General features: G+C 31.6%; 1 protein-coding gene across 18 annotated transcripts in view; it reads left to right on the top strand.

The window, feature by feature from the left end:
• LOC105219831 (uncharacterized) overlaps positions 1 to 14,831 on the top strand; it is a 184,947-nt gene that overhangs the window by 8,865 nt on the left and 161,251 nt on the right. For 10 of the 18 annotated variants that reach the window (XM_054227176.1, XM_054227188.1, XM_054227177.1 and 7 more), the window contains exon 1: positions 617 to 2,602. The gene's annotated coding sequence lies outside the window, so the exon portion shown is untranslated. Of the gene's footprint in view, positions 1 to 616; positions 2,603 to 14,831 lie in introns of those variants that run through there. The other 8 variants (XM_054227186.1, XM_054227185.1, XM_054227189.1 and 5 more) reach the window with 4 other exon arrangements.

Genomic DNA, 14,831 nt, shown 5'->3' with positions numbered 1-14,831 from the left:
CAACGGGGTTTCTTTATTCTGTATATTCACTAATTTATATGTTGCATTGACGTCTGCGATTATTAATTTGAAATGAAGACATCCTACGTTGTCAAAAAAGATGACTAATGCAACAAAAGTGGTGCTTCTGGGAAAACAGAGTGTTTTGCTTTGTGGAAATATCTAGAAAACTGTAAGAAGGTTCTAGTCGGTTTGGTAGTAATTGGATAAAATAAAATAAAATAAAATAAAATAAAATAAAATAAAATAAAATAAAATAAAATAAAATAAAATAAAATAAAATAAAATAAAATAAAACAAAATAAAATAAAATAAAATAAAATAAAATAAAATAAAATAAAATAAAATAAAATAAAATAAAATAAAATAAAATAAAATAAAATAAAATAAAATAAAATAAAATAAAATAAAATAAAATAAAATAAAATAAAATAAAATAAAATAAAATAAAATAAAATAAAATAAAATAAAATAAAATAAAATAAAATAAAATAAAATAAAATAAAATAAAATAAAATAAAATAAAATAAAATAAAATAAAATAAAATAAAATAAAATAAAATAAAATAAAATAAAATAAAATAAAATAAAATAAAATAAAATAAAATAAAATAAAATAAAATAAAATAAAAATATTTGTTGGATTAAAAAATTTCGAAATTCGTCAGAGTTGAAAGAAATATTAAGTTTTTTCACTCTTCTTAATTCAATTTACCCAGAATTGTGAAATTGAAAGCCAATAATTCCACAAAAAGATGACCTCAAGCAGTCATTTGCCTCATGGCGTAATGCAAAGGAAAGTCACATGTCATAAAATCACCGAAAAAATTAAAAAAATCGAGAAAACGTCAACCTGTCCCAACTTGTAGGCAACAAATTCCTTTTGTTTAGGTTATGTGGGTGTCTGCTGCTGGCAGTGGTGGGCGTGCTGAAGATGTCCAACAAATACGCCAGCGATGATCAAATGTAGCGCTAATAAATGACTTTTTAGTAAAATACTGCCGCCTTCCCTCTCTGCTGCGCCGTCTTCAACACTCTTGAACAGCCTACTCTAGAAATTGCGACAATAAACTTAATTCAGCCGAAAATAACCAGGCACAAGACAGACGAAAAAAACCACAAATCGCTCAAGCGATTTCATTTCCAAGCGGCCTCTGCAAGCAGACAACTTTAAAACGAACGAAAAACAACAATAACAAGAAAACATCAATGACTTTTATTAGCGCGCTAATGCAGAGGCAGCAAGAGCAGCAGAAGAAGAAGCATAAGCAGAAATAGTACTAGTTGTTAGGGAAAGATGTGGGCGCCGCGCAGAAGGTGAAGCAAAAAGTGGTAGTAGTTGTAGACGGCAGTGGCCAAAAATGGACCACAGGTTTGGTGCGCGGGTTGAGCGCCCGCGTAGGCTAAGAAGTCAGCGCGCCGTCGTCGCGTTTATTGCCTAACAGCAAACGAGCAAATAGCAAAAGCGCACACATACACAGATATATTTATATTTAAACGAATGTGTTTGTGTGGCGAAAAAGATTAAGGTGCGCTCAAGTGCAGAAACACACACCGTTAAACCCACACGTTAGCGCACGTACATACACATATACACTCAAGCATTTGCTATTATATATCCGCACACTCATCTAAGTTGTTGCGGCGGCGCTCTGCACTCTCGTCGCGCTCTTTTCCAACCACCTAAGCCAAGCTAGCAGCCAACAGCTAACACTGCTCGATCGCTGCCGCAGTCACTGCCGCTGCTGACTGACTAAGTTGGCCAAGTTGGCTGCTCGCTTCGGTGACTTCATAGCGCTTAGCTTTCGGTGCGTCGCTGTGCCACGGAGCTTTGTACATTCAGTTCGCCAACGGCGCGCGTACGGTGCGGATCTCTTTCTTTGCTTTGAACGGACGTTTGCGGTGTCATAAATACTACATACAAATACATACTCAACTGCCAATACTCATATAATACATATAGTATATATCTCAACTGAGTATATTCATTATTCAAAGTGTTCAAGTAAAGTGAAAGATTCCTCTACAAAGTGCAAATATAAAATACAGCAATTCTTTGAAAAAATAATAATCTGAAAATATTTAAACCGTGTATTTCAAAGCAAAGCTACATTTAGATTGTGTTCAAAAATTCGGCGTCGAAATCGCCTTTTGTGCGTCGAATTCGAAAATCGTTCATTGTGTTCCAACAAGTGTTTGGTGTTTGGCATTTAAATTAGCTATTTTTTTAAATCCTAATTGTTCATCCTTACCCCTTTGCAGTGAAAGTTTCGATTTGCACGTAAGCAAATTCAAATCAATTCTACAGCAATAGCAAATAACACAACACCACAACTAAGAAAAATTCACAATTCAAGTAATTTGAAAATACAAAAAAGTGCAGAAATTTACAAAAGCAAAAAATATTTGCAAAGAAAATTGTGTTCAAGCAGTAGTTGGAGCGCTCTAGCGCTGTCTCCAAGCAAAGTTAACATTTCGATTTTGGATTTCGATTTGTGTAGTAACTGTGTCTCGAAGCGTGTGTCTCGCTGTGTGTGTGTGGAGTAGCGCGCGGCCGGTGACAGAATGTATTAAATTCGGATTTGATTGCAAGAAAGATATGGTGAGCAAACGATTTAATTTATACAATTTAGACTAAATGTTTTATTTTGAAATATATAAAAAAAATATGAGAAAAAAATTATTTTTTAGAAGGAATATATTATTGCGTGAAAATTAATTAAAATACATTAAATGAAATAATGCACTATGAAAACACATTTACTAGTTACTTTATATAATCGGGAAAATTATAAAATATTTTAAATATAAATAATTTTAAGTGAGAGTACAGAAAAAGGAGTTTAATTTTTTAATAATTTCAAAATTTAAGAAATATTCAACAAATTTTCATGAAAATTCACTTCGTAGATTTTTAATAAAAAATACAAAAGTGAATGCTAATTTGAAAATAAAAATATTTTATCGTATTCAATCGATTTTAATGCTAATTTCGTTGTAAAAGCTAATTTTAAAAATGTTCTGCCAGAAATTTCAATTTTACGTCTAGTATACCTTCAAAATAATTCACTAGCACAAAAACTAAAAATGTTCGAATAATAATGTTCGAAATTTTTTAAATTAAATTTACGGAACGGTGTTATTTTTTTGTTAAACTTTCTATATAAAAAAATAGTAATGGGAATTTTAAAGAAAATAATTTATATTTTTAAATATTTTTAGTGCTTTGTCCTGATGAAGTGCGCAAAATCTCATTTCATTAAGTAAAAAAAATTATGAAAACTTTTAAAATCGTAATTTTTTTAATCTTATTTAAGAATTATTGAAAATTTAGAATTTGCGATTTTTCCAAAAAAAAAGTGAATTTTGCTATTTACTCGAGAATATTGGAAAATCTCAAAAGCAAAATTTCTGTTATAGGAAATTAAAATATTTAAAAGAATAGAATCTATCCCAAAATATTACAATTGCTTATTCTTGCAAGCCAACGAAAAAAAAATATATTCAGTTATTCAAATTAAATTGAATTTTCTAAATTTCAAAAATATATATTTTTTAATTTTATAAAAAAAATTTTAATATCGAAAGTCCTGCTTCTAAAGCGTATGTCAATGGAAATCTCCTCTTGTAGTCACAATAGTCATCATTTGCAACTAGATATGCTATTAAAAAATATCTATTTAAACAATTTAATTAAACTTGTGTTCAAGGCTCCTTAATATGAATTAATACAAGTCCTAGATATTAATAATATCACGAAGAGACTTCATAATTATAATCTTGTAAATTTAAGTCTTTTTTTGTATAAAAACGGTTACAAATGTCGATGAGCCTCAGCCGCACTTTTCTTGAAATTAAAAAAGAAAAGCAAAATTTCCCGCAAATGTCGAGAATTCGGCTCAAAAAGTGACATTTTCAGTTGAGAATAATTTTGGGATGCAAACAGATCTCTAAAAATATTTTGTTGGGCTAATGTTGACCTTAATGTCTAAGATCTATATAAAAAAAAATCGATTTAATCGACCAGTGCTTGACCCTAGAGACATCTATTGGAAAACGGTGGAAGCAAAGTTGTAGACCTAATAATATTTCGAATATTCTCATAAATATTAAATTATGTTTTCCAATATTTTTGAAATATTTTATTAAATCGTGTAAGTTTTCATCTCTCACTCCACCACATTTAATATTTCTGAAACCCTGAATTTGATTTTTTTAAACTAGAAATTTGACTATATCTTTTGTGAAAATTATTAAAGGGATATATCCGTACTCGAATTAAGAACTATTTTCCATTCTATTCAACCAAGCTATGTTCTACAATATTTCTCGAGTATTCCCTAACGTTAGAGATTAGAAGAATGTTCTGGTAAATCAAATCTAACAGTTCTCTAGTCGATGCCTAACTCTCTTGTTTTTTTTGAAAATCAAGCCGAATTTGCATTGAAGATTTTACAGCAGTCTTTTGATCGAAAAAGGTCTCCAGCATTAACTATTTCATCGAATATTGGGAAATTTTGTTATACATAAAAGTATAAATCGCTATAAAGAAGTCATTTTTTCATATTTAGAATTTATTTAGGCAATCAAATTGGTTATACATTTTTTTCCTTATAAAAAAAATTATTAATATAAATCACCACTTGGATTATATCTCAATTCTCTTTCAACCAAAAACAATCAAAAAATTTTGCAGCAAAACAAAATCGTCAACAAAAATCACACCTGTCACTGCCAGTATTTGTAGAAAGCTTAGGAAAGTAACTAAAACACCTTCCAGCTTATTTGTACTTCACTTAATAAAATAAATAATTTTTTAAGCCGCACTCACAACCAACCAACAACTCAAGCAAAGTGTTGCACAACAGCAAACAATTCAGCTTGCGACAAAACATGAAAGATTGTTGCAAATTGCACAGTTGAAGGCTGTTGTGTCAAGTGAGCGGAATAACTAATAACAAATTGTAATATTTATAACTTGTCACTTATTCAGATGTACGGTATGTAGGTATGTCTATGTGCAACTGTTTTGACACGAAAAAATGACAAAGTTCAACAGTGACAGCTGAAAGTAAACGTACACAGCGGCACACAAAAGCAGCCACAAGTTTCACTTTCAACATCGAACACTTAGCAGCAAACAAATAAATAAATGACAAAAAAACGCCGCAACAACAACAAGAAATACAAATGTGAAGGCAAGTGAATGCTGCGCGGCTGCGAGTGTGCTTGTGTGTTTGCGCTTCAATGCAAAAGCATTTACGACCGCGAAGATGTTATATTGAATCCAAATTATGACAGGCCGTTGGCGGCTAAACAAACAAAGCCCACATACTCCACACATTTTTGTTGTTTCATTTATTTGTTTGTTTATTTGTCGTGTCTTTTTTCTTCATGCTTTTGACTGCGTTAAGCTTTTTGTTGCTCATTAAAGTCGTTGACAAAGTGGCGTCGTGACACACTTTACATAAAATTGCTGTTTTGCAGCTTCGCACACGAGAGCGACTGTCAAAATGACACAAAAGGCATAGCAGCGAAACGGTAGAGTGACAGACGCGTCCGCGAACGGCAATGCCATGCGAAGATGTTGTTGCAGAGCTTATGAACTGCGTTTGCTGCATTTGATGTGGGGTGGTGTGCAGAAATTACAAAATTACTTAAAAAATGAGTGGAAATAAATTAAACAGACAACTAACAAATAATGGCAATAATAAAAAATATCGAAAAATATAAAAAAAAATTAAAAATCGGAAATATAGGAAAAAAATAATAAATAAAAAAAATTTAATTAGAAAAATTTAAAGGACTAATTAGACAATACATTATGTTCTCTAATAGAATTAGTGATAGAGAAAAAGTATTATTTTATACAAAAAAATTTATAAATTTTTTTTAATATTTTTTTTTAATTTTTTGAGAAATATTTTTTTCGAAATTTTTTTTTTTTTGAATTTTCAAAAATTTTTGTTTTTTGTTCACTTCCAATATTTATTTTTAATACTTTTTTATTTTAATAAATTTTTTGAATTTTATTTATTTCATGTTATTTTATTTAATTTTAAATATTTATAATTAATTTTTATTTTTTCCTCAACACATTGGACTCTAATTTAGCAGATTATATTCAAGTTTCCTCTTTTTTCAATACCTTTTCTTGTTTCTATTTTGCTTATTTTATACTCTTTCTCTGTTTTTTTTTTTGAAGTTTTGTATTTTTTGTAGTCTCTTAATGTTTTTCTAACACCTCCGTTCTTCTATTTCCTATTTATTATTTTTGTCATACACCACGAGTGCTCAGCAGTTTTAATTTTATTTCAATTGTCTGTTTATTTATTTATTCAGCTCTTTAGCTTTCAATTTCTACAGTTCAAATAAACACGATTTTGGCCGAAAGAGTCAAAAATGGAAGAAAAAATACTATATAAGCAGTTCAATTGAATTTACAATGAAATCAGATTTTTGAAAAAAAAAATATAAAAATAATAAAATATTGTTTATGAAAATATGAACTCAAAATTGTTGAAGCAAATTTTAATTAAAATTAGGTAAAAAAAAAAAAAAAAAAAAAATATTTTTTTTCAACAACAATTTTTGCTCAATTTACTTATTATTATTTCGCAGCACACCCGCGCCGTCTTCACTTCATTTAAATCTCTTTCACTAATCTCCACTTCAATTTCCAACTTTAAAATACAATTATTTTAAACAACAACAGTTTTCTACAAAAACCGTTTGTATCACCTTTCAGCCATGAAGCAGGCAGTCAGCAGTTACAACTGCAAAATTCATTTGCAAAACAAATAAAGACAAAAAACATGCATTTAAAAACCTAAACAAATAAAGTACAGCAAGAAAGAGCACAGCATAGCGAAGGTGCAAAACTTTCACTCGCTTCTTTTTGTTTTTTTTTTTTAACTTTAATTTTTTGCGATTTCTTATTGGATTATTTGCTCGCAATTTTTCATTTTTTTAACAAACGTTACGCCACTTGTTAACGCTTTTGCTAAAGCCGCACACGTATAGGTACAAACGCTAATGCCTTTTCGCTTGCTATTTTCTAACGCTTTACACCCCGCACACCGTTATGCCACTTGCATGTTGGCTATAATAAGTCTTTAATCAGCAGCATCTGCATTTAATTATGCGAAATGTGTGTTTGTTGTTGCTGCTAATAAGTGCTTTTGGCAGGTAAACATAAAATATGTAAGGCTTGTCTATGCGTGCGAATGTTTTGTGCTGTGCTTTGGCGCAAAAACATTAGACTTAAGCAGCGAACTTGGTTGGCTGACTGGTAGGCGAAGGTGATGGCTTTGCTCTATAAATAGCCTGCAGCGTATGTAGTTTTTTTTGCGGTGCAAAATATGAAAAAAATATGTTTATGTGTGCTTTTGTGTTTTAATTGCTTTCATGACTTTTATTAATGCTGTCTGTATACAGCCCCAGCGGCATTTTAATCGTTATGCTGGTGTATAAGTAATTTTCTTAATTAAGAAATCAATTAATTTTAATAAAGAAATGAGAGTTTTTTGGGGAATAATTAATTAAAATATCGCCGACAATCACTTTTTGAAAATTTGTATGCTGTTTAGACTGTGCTAGGTATTAAAAGCTAGTTCTCAAATCGATCAATTGAATATATGAGAATCGTTTTTCGAAAAAAATTACGTTTTCTGGAAGGTAAAATATCTTCAGCATCGAAAAAAATATTTTTTAAATATATATCAATTACATTTTAGCAATAAAATATATATAAAATGTAAAAATGAAGCTAAAAAACGAAAGCGAGTTCGTCGCTTAAGTCTTTTAATTCATTTATATGTATGGAGTTCGTGTCTTAAGTCTTTACTCTCTTTCAAGTTTTCGACTTAAGTCTTTTTGAACTCCTCTTTCAAATTTAGAAATCTTAAAAAAATAATTTTGAAATTTTTTTCATCTAAAATTTATATGCTTAATTTATTTATTGGATAAAAATCGCATGCGATAATATTGTAAATTTCTACCATATATCAACCATATTGTGCTATAAAATAAATTATAGCAATAAGTTAATTTTAACAAATATGTACATATATGAAAAGACACAAATGAAGTTAGCATTGAAATACATAACAACGCCCACTAGACAATTCCTTTTACCACCAAGCACCAACAAGCAACACCAAGCACAAGACAAAGCGCAAAGACTTGCGTCAAAGTGTACGTAAGCAAACAAGTTTTTTTTAACCAAAATACAAAAAAAACAGAAAAATATGCGAAATACTGCAATATCGAACAATAATAGCCATAATTCACGCTAATGAAATTAAGTCGAAGAAAAAATAAAAAAAAAAATAAAAAATTATTAAATTTTAAACTGTAAGCAATTTTCGAAAGCTTTATTGAATAGTAAGGAAAATTAAAAAAAAAATCAATAAATAATTTGTGTGCGGCTAATGTTGGTGGCGCGTAATGACGATAGAGATGTTGATGATGATGTGATTTTGATGTACATTTCATTCACTTTTTCGATGTAGATCTGCACACATGTGTCTCTTATATTGGCCCGTAGGCGTTTGAGCCACGCCAGATTGGCCAACTAATAGCCTGTTGAGTCACCATCACCAGAGCCACACACATGCATACGTAACACCGAAATGCCGCTGCAACGCAAATGTATTTCAAGTGGTGGGCGTCTTGCTGACAATTACTTTCAATTTAATGCAAATCAAGCGCGGCAAAAGCAACGAAATATATTATACGATTCAACATTTTTGTGTGGTCAATGGAAGACAAGAGGAATAACAGCTCATAAAAGAAGTCAAAAATAACACAAACAAACAACAACAATGGCGTTGTTTTTAACTTTCACTGTTGACCTTAAAACTGAGCACAGTCAAAAAATCTGTGGTCACTTTGTGGTGAGTGGCTGGAAGACAAAGCCGAATTATTTATACAGAATGCAAAATGAGTTGCAGAGAGTGAGGGATTCGCACTGAAGTTGCTGTGCTAATTTCATTTATTTTTATATTTTTTTTTTTTTTTTGATACAAGCGACCCTTTTCAGCCACGGCGACGCTGTCTGTCAGTCTCCGTTTGGCATTGCATAAATCATGCTCGTTTCCCTCAATGAAGACAAAATTGCCAGGGAAACAAGCAATGAATTGCCGAAAAATATTTAACTGCGTTCTTAGAACTGGCAAAGAACTGCAGGCAAAGACTCAAAAGAGTTCTGCAGCAGCCGCAGTTGCCCAAAAATGGGGTACGATGCTGAGGCAAAAGCGAAAGTGAAATTACCAGTTTTGCAGTTTTTCGGGCCAACACAGCGGTAAAGTTGGTTGGTCCAAAAAAACAAAAATACAGAAAATAAAAAATACAAAAAAATAAAAACAAAAACAACAAATAAATTCAGTACACGAAATAAAGCCAACAATCAAATTGAAATCGGAAAACAAGCTATAACTGCAAAGCCAAAAATAAGTGGTGACTTCTTTGCACCCAAAAACCATATTAAAAAAAATACAAAAATAAAATAAAAATACTAAAACACGGTATATGATGTCATTTAAGCGCACCGCATTCGCCTTTATTTTTGCTATTCTGCTGGTTGCTGCTATTGACCAAACCGGCTGCCCACCGCTGACTTGTCGAAGTTTCGACTTTTTGAATGCCAAAAAACTGGAAATTAAATTGGTTATCGATATCCAACGGCGTAAAGCTACTGTGTTTTTTTTATCTCAATTAAAAAATAATAATTCTGCTAAGCGTATTATGGGAAAATAATAAAATAGATGCCAATAAAAAAATTAAAATTTAAAGCTGTTATTCTTTCATTAAAAAACTTAAGTAGAAGAAATATTAAAAAAATGTATTTTAATTGAAACAGGTCAAAATAATGCTTTGTTTACTAAAAAGTCAATAAGTACTATAGATGCCTCGATAAGACCTCAAAACAGAGATATGGGACAGACAATATCAAAAATTCGTTTTTATATGATTTAAAATTATTTTTTCTGCAGAATAAATATTATTGAATCGAATATCAATTATTTTTACAAAGCAAAGTTTTAAGCAGTTTATTATTTAAGATCAGTTTGTCAATCTAAAAGAGCATTAAAATCCAAATCCTCAAGCTCAGTGCTGAAATCTGAATTTCTACCAGCTATAAATAATTTATAACGATGTAAATTTAAAAGTTTTTAATTTTTTACTTGCAAAATGGAATTTAATAAAAATAATAGTCAGTCCCGCAATATCGGGATTATGAAAAAATAAATTCGGGATCCCGAAATCTTGTACTCTACTGAATTGATTGAAATTATTAATTTATAAAATAATTTTCAGTCTCGATTTCGGTATTTTGAGATGACAGTTTCGGGATCCCGAAAATTTTTTTTTGCTAAAATGAATTAAATTATTTATTTAACTGAAAACCTTAAATAAAATTAAATTTTGGAAAAATACCAAAATTTCGGGATTAAAATTTTCTGATTTTTTTTTCCAATTTTAAATAAAATTAAATAAAATAATTTTTGAATAGTTATGAAAAAAACTTAAATGAAAAGAAATTTTGAAAGAATACCGAAATTTCGGGATTAAAATTTTCTGATTATTTTTTTTCTAATTTAAAATAAAATTAAATAAAATATTTTTTAGATAGTTATGATTGTAATAATTAGAATTAAATCAACATAAAAATTGCATATAACATACATTACAACAACTCATCACCTCGTAGTTCCCAACTAATCATCAGCGCTGCTTAGCTGGCTAACAACAGTTGCATAAGTAGTGCTACAACAGTTGCCAGTTGTGAGTTGTGCGAAAAATATATTGTGCACGACTTCACGCTTGTTGATCTCCTACACTCTTGCAACTTTACCACAAATACGAACGTTTTATTTACCAGAAGGCCCTGAATTTTGAACAACCACTTAAAAAGCGCTTAATACGCGGTGTTTTCTATTTTGTTTTTGCTTTTATTTAAGATTTCTGCACCGTAAGCCAGCCAACTAGCGATTTAACGAATTTTATTTATTTTTTCTTATCAACAGTTTTACAATTTTTACAGTCGCCACTTTACTTAAGCCACTTAAGCGCTACACGTTATAAGTAATCTGGCGCTTATAAAATGCTGGCTGGTTGACTGGCAGTCAGTCAGCCTACCGCCGTGGCATAAGTGAAGGCAAAACACAAAACAAACGTAAATAAGAAGAAATCGAAAAAGAAAAGCCATAAAGCAAGCAACAAAATTGCTACAAAGCAGCAACATGACACAACAACACATGCCACGACAAAATTTATGAGTCACATTTAGTGCAACACAAATTGCACGCGGACAGTGCCACAGTGCAACGGGCGATTGGCGTAATGTGGCAGTGCCACAGATTTGCCGCATTCCCAGCCATTACTTGTTATCTGTGAGCTGTAAGTGTATTTGTATGCATCTGTGTGTTTGTGCCGCATGCTATTAGTTGTTAACCTGGTCGCTAGCAAGCTACTTTATTGGCCGGTCAATACGTCAGCGAACTATAACTGTACAGCAATACCTGTTGGCAACTGGTTATGGCTGATTTTGCTTACAGACTCGTTACAACGTTCGTTAATTTGACTACTTTCAAGCATGCAACACTTACATGTGTGTGTCTGTATGTGAGCTTGCAAGTAGTTTGCCAAACTATCGGCCAATTAACGGTGTCTGCGGTTGTTTTGCGACAGGCCTAAATGCCACCAAATGCTCGTTTTCGCTTCTTATTTTTTATATTTTTGTTGTCATCGATTTTTAAGCCGCTTAAGCGTCAATTCCGCACACCACTGTCGCCTAGCGACAATTATACAACGTCTCAGCTGCCTATCGTTCATATAAACAGCTTTACGCCACGCAATCCACACCTCCGCTGCAAAGTAGCCTAACCACCAGCCAGTTAGACAGTCAATACCGTACAGTTAATACCGGCAGTGAGTCAGTCAGTCGCGCCGTCAACTCATTTGGCCTGATTGCTGTTTAGTCTATCGCTCGCTGTCTAACTCTCTGTCTGTCCGTCCGTCTTTCTGTCTGTTCATCTAAGTGTTAACTCGTTTTTGTGTTGCCCACAACTTCGGCCAACTAAGTTGTCGCCAGCTTTTCAAAGCCACTCTTTTGTGGCTTTTGATTTATTTTCCATTTTATTCTACCAGTTTGCGGCTTTTGTTGTTGCTGTTGTTGTGAGTACTATTGCTTATATACATATTTACAAAAGTCTCTTAGCTCTTAGTAAAGTGTGTTTCGCACTTAAAATGCAGAGAGTTCGCCCACCCTGATTATGTCATCTATGTGATGTTGTTATTGGCAGCGCTGTAACTAAAAACGGCATTGAGTCGTTAATTTTGTACGGTCAATAGCTAATAAATTCGTCCATTGCTGTTGAACTACTTTTGCGGCAGCGCGGCGCTGACGTTAGCCGCTAAGCGGTGAGTGCAGTAAGAGCGCAATAACAAGTTTGTTGCTTAAGTCTTTCGTTTCGAGCTTGGTTTAAAACTCACTAGTTAGTTAGCTAGAGCTAAGCTACATTGTTGTTTGCTGATTTTGAGGTGCTAGGTTTATTTTTGGCTTTCAAACGGGTTTACATTCAATGTATTCTTTGGCTTAAAGTAATTGGATTTGAGTTTCTCACAGCACAAGCATATTTAAATACGATTAATTAAAAAGCAATCGTGTAAACACACTGTGGTTATCATTACTGTAATTATTAATAATGACATAATAAAAGAGAGACTAGTAAAAATTACCAATATAACACGAATTACCAACGCTTTTGGCATTCTCTCAGCATTACTTACAATTAACAGTCGTTAATTGTGTGCAATTTAATTAACTACTCGATTTAAGTAGTTAATTTTCACTATACATAATTCTATTGTAATGTAAGCTTGCCTTAGTATTTACAAACACTCAAACTACAAAAAGTAATTAGCGAGTGAACAATTATTACATTGTAATTAACATAAATGAACTGAAGATTACCATAATTAGGGAGAGAGGAAATTATGCAATACCATTACTACTTTAAATCCGGTTCTGATAGTAATTAGCAGCATCACAAGTAATTACTAGGATTCAGTATACCTCTAGCAGTGTATATATCCACTTACTTTTATAATTACAAACAAGATTTAATGATTGTGTAATGATTTTTGCAAGATTATCATTACTGATATGATTACCATTACCATTACTATTGAGATTACCCTTCGTATTACATTGCATTGCCGATGAGTCACTAGCTCTTTTCTAAATAAAAAAAAAACTTAGAAAGAAACCACAGAAGAAACATTGCTCATAATAATTAAAACAAAGCGGTAAAGCATCCTTAACAAACAAGCCCAAAAACTTGTAAGATAATCTCCCGCATAACCCATTGAACCCGGCAAAAGCTCAAACATCTACCCAAAGAGATTCAACAAAACTGAAAGAAGTTGATAATAAGAACAATATAGACATTTACTCGTGCACTGGCACGAATTTGTGGTTTTATAAATACAACTCGAGGGGTTACAGATCATACAGAATATGAGAAGCAGCAGAGTATCAGATCAGAATTTGTTGTAGAAACGATGTTAATGCCAAATCATTAAAGCTGCCGAATGTATGTTCAGAGAAATATTTTTTGTTAATTTTGACAATTATTCGGATTACCGTTTAATTGTAGTTTGCTATAATTACTTTTAAAATACTACATTTTGATTCAAATGTCACTACTATTGCCACAACAATTATTATTATCAATTGTATTCCAATTATCATTTCTTTTATAATTTCCATTACAATTTCAAATACCATTACAATTACCATTACCAATACAATTACCATTACCATTACAAATACAATTACTATTAAAAATTCACATACGAGTTCTATCACAACTCCTATCAAAATTAATCAGTGTTTAAGTACTTGTACTTATATATAAAATTAATTACATAAAGCTGCCAACAGTTATACCAATACCACATGTCCACAAATGGTACTTGAAATATTATATAACTTTCTTAAATGATGCTTAGGCACAAATAATGTTGCGATTATACAGTATATGCAACAAAAGGCGCTAAGACGCGTAGAAACCGCAACGCGTAGAGGCCGCAAAAGTAAATGTACAGCGACCGCAAAAACTCGTCAACGCATTGCGGCACCGGGATTTACAGTACAACTATGTACGTAGAGCCACATCAGCGTGGAAAATCTAAGCAATCCGCCACACACCACATACTTAGCTACACAGTGGCAACATGCAGAGAGTCTCGTAGCTTATTTCGTATGTGATAATCAAAGCTGAGATAATTTTGCTTTATACATAAATGTATTTCTCGCTCTTTTAATTACACATATTGCCTGTCATTGTCATTGTTATGGCTTTTATTTTCTTTCATTCGCTTTATTGTGCCTTATGTGCATTACAATAACTGAACTGTCAGCAACCGTACGAGCAACAGCTATACCCGTACTCAGATGTGGCATGCCACAAGTTGTTAGCTGTCGCGCATTTATTTGTTTGTACCCGTAATGTATTTTTCAGTGATTGATCAGCAGTTCTTTGACTTTCACTGACAGCAAATGATGATGAGACTGTTTGAATACTTCGGAATATGAGTCAAATATGGGTGATAGAAATATATATTTTTTTAATAATGCAAAATTTGTATATAATTTAATTCAAAAAATCAAAAATTTAAATTTAAATAAATTTTCAAATCCCGCAATTTTGGGACTAGAATTTTTGGGATTTCGGAATTTTTGGAAATTGCTTTTAAAATGTTCAATTCGACTAATTTTAATTATCTGTGCAGAAAATTTAGTCGGAGTGAAATCGAATATC

This window comes from Zeugodacus cucurbitae, chromosome 3, assembly GCF_028554725.1.
Source record: "Zeugodacus cucurbitae isolate PBARC_wt_2022May chromosome 3, idZeuCucr1.2, whole genome shotgun sequence".
In the NCBI taxonomy this organism is placed as follows: domain Eukaryota; kingdom Metazoa; phylum Arthropoda; class Insecta; order Diptera; family Tephritidae; genus Zeugodacus; species Zeugodacus cucurbitae.
Note: the sequence above shows the minus strand (reverse complement) of the source record. Positions and strands in the feature narration are given on the sequence as shown.